Source organism: Carlito syrichta, unplaced genomic scaffold, assembly GCF_000164805.1.
Source record: "Carlito syrichta isolate Samal-C Ts95f unplaced genomic scaffold, Tarsius_syrichta-2.0.1 Scaffold316388, whole genome shotgun sequence".
Classification (NCBI taxonomy): Eukaryota; Metazoa; Chordata; class Mammalia; order Primates; family Tarsiidae; genus Carlito; species Carlito syrichta.
In genome coordinates this window covers 32,221-35,442 of record NW_007260484.1, presented here as the reverse complement: position 1 = coordinate 35,442, position 3,222 = coordinate 32,221, and positions in this window count along the sequence as shown.

Genomic DNA, 3,222 nt, shown 5'->3' with positions numbered 1-3,222 from the left:
CTTGCTGAAGATGGGGTAGGAAGATACCAAGGATGGAGGATAAGGAATAAGATAGCAAGAGGGATTGATATCAAGGGTAGGGGATTCTTTTCGCCCTAAATTGATATAGCAGGATATTTTCAAAAAAAAAAAAGAGAAAGAAAGAAAGAAACAAGCAATCAAAACGAACAAGAAAGCCCCAAAGTAGGGCTTGGTACAGAAGTCAAGGATAGTCTTAGTAGGAAAATAGGAAGTGGGATAAATGGTGGCAATGACAGAATTAAATGGCAAGTAGGATGATCTCCTGGAATTCTTTGTTCATAGACAATTTAACTATCTCTTGTTTTTCTTTTTTTTTAAATTATTATTCAGTTTTAATGTCTCCCATTATTCTAGATGGGCTATGCAGGTATTGACGTTTACTGGCAGAGATGCTATAACTTTAGATAGCAAATAATTAAACCTTTAAACAACTGTTTGGAAGAAAGTAACCAATCCAACAAGACTCTGATGAGGTCAAGTCCTTAGTGGAGAACAATGTTCATCATGAAACTAAATCCCTGCTGTAAGTTGCTCTTAAGTGATACAGAAGATTTCTATTGAAATGAAGTTGTCAGAGATCTTCAAATTCTTTCCTAATCAAGTTTTTGAATTTGAAATATAATTTCAGAAGAAAAATGTGTGTGTGTGTGGGGGGGGGTTATGTGTGGGGTGGTGGGGGGGGGAGCTTGTAATGTCATTCTGTGGCCAGGGAAGAACAGTGAGTGGAAAAAAATAATAATTTTTAAAACTTAATGAAAATAGAAAGTAACAGCAATTTAGGGAGCTCCATGACATAATTTTACTGTTCGTAATTGGTAGGCAGTTAGCACGCAATTGTCCCTATAGTTGGTTTTCAGAAATATGTTTTTCCATATACAGGCACATCCGTCATACCTTCCCCCACTCCGCTTCAGACTCTGTAGGCCTTCTCTCATAGTTCTTATTGTTTTCAATTCTTTTAATCATATATACTTTAGTAACTGTGTATATTTTCTATAAGGGTGTTATCAAACATGAAGTCCAAATTTATAGATACAATCTTTTTGTTCCTTTCTGTTGGGAAACACAGTTTGAATTTTACTTTTCAATGGAGTAACACTTGCCAAAATCGTTTGATTTTAAGGATAATGAAACAAATTTTACTGCACCAAAATACTTTTCTGACTGGTGCCTGAAATCCCTCATTAAAGAATAATTTACTGGCATTTCATGAAAAAGTCTTCAGCAATATAAATGCCTCTTTGTGAATATTAAATAAAATCTGAACTTAGAATGGATTTTCAATTTGTTTTCATGTAAATATATTTTCAAAAGTTTTCTGCCTTACTATAATATATCTGTTTTAAATATAACAAAAATATGCACTTAAACCAAACGCAAAACATACAGCGTGGTATCCAGTTACCACATTCCGGACTTAGACCTGGATCTGCCATCCAGATTTGTTCTTTGTGATTCTGAGATCAACAGACCAATGATCATTGCTCTTGTGACACAATTCTCAGTAAGTAATGATAGAGGGAAAAGAGGTTAACTTAAATAAATCTTCTTTATGGCCCTTTAATATCATATAATGCAGAAAGTGTTTCCTTTCTCTTACTTAGAGTGTTGTTACTATTGGCAAACTTGAGTTTTTTTTTGTTTTTTTTGTTTTTTTATGAACTCAACATTAAAAACCATCGTCCTATGTGGTGTCAATTCTAGGATACTACATTAATAACCAGAAATCCTATTGAATAATGGTCCTTACACATATGTTTTACTTTAGCAATTTTGGTCTTTTGTCAATAGTAAGTGACTTAGATCTCAACTAAATGTCTCTGTGCCAGTACTTTGCTCAGATATAACGTGAAATATTTGACTAGAGCAGCAAGGCATTGGCAAATTGTCTCTGCCATTTGGTTACCCCCAATAAAAGGCACTTTACAATGAAATCACCACCTTTTCTGATTACTCAGTGCTCAGCTAGACATTTGAGTGGACCCAGGAAAATCAAGTTTCTCTAGCTCCTCAAATGTCTATATCTTGTCAAAGCTCTGCTAATCCCTTTTGCTACCAAATGTGTTAGCTTAGAAGAATCTTGCTCTTTTATGTAGGATCTTTAGAAAGAATGTTAGAAGCAGCCTACACACTTCAAGTTTCTTGGCTATTTTACAAAAAAAAATTTAAAACTCAAGCATCTATAAGAATTTCTTTGAAGGCTCAGGAGTTGATGGTTCAGACATGATTCAGTGATAAGCATTATTATTATCATCATAGTTCTTTACAAATAAAGTAATTTTTGCTTCTTGCTATATCATCTTAACTCAGTTTATACTGTGAGTTATAATTTATCACTTGAGACATTCACACCATTAGTGTTGTTAGTATTAGTCAGGGTTTAAGTTGCATAAGACAAAGATTTATTTCAACAAAACTGAAAAAATGGGGGAATGCATTAGCTCATTTTCCTGAGAAGATTAGGAATTGGGTTGGCCTCTGAAATTTTACATATGAAAATGTATGGTTTTTTTGGTTTTTTTTTTTAATTGTTATTTTAAAGATGTGGCGTACAACCCAGGATTAGGTATACTAATGGTCATAGTACAGGTAAAGTTTGGACCTCACTTCGGTCCCAAATTTTTCTCTGTCCTTTATTTACTCTCCAAGATCCTCTATGTTTCTTGCCCTTATATTTTCCAACTTCGAGAAAGGGACTCTGGCTACAGAGAAATAAAGGGTTATAATCTGAGTATTGTTAAGCAAGAGGAAAAGGAAGAACATTCGGGGAGTCTGTAACAATGAACCCGTCCCTTGATCAATCACCATGAAAACAAGAACAAGGGTTGGGTTATAATGATTAGCAATTATTGGGTTACATTCCTACTTCTAATGCAAAACACTCACATTATAACTTCCCTAGACCTACTGGAAATGAAGAAAGTAAATTCCACAAAGAAGCAAATGTCTAGTTTTGAGAAGAGACTGGCACGATGAGTCGAAAAATACAATAAAATAGAACAGATATCCATACTGTATAGCTTTTCTCCATTTCCCTTGAGAGACATACATTTAGTTTCAGATTCTTGAAGCAAAACAGTCACTTTCAGAAACAGTTGCTTTCCCTTTTTTTAACTGTAAAATAAACATATCTCTGGGGGATGAGGGGTTTACGGGTTTCATATTTTGATAGTTTTGCCAGAGAAAACATTTTTAAAAGGA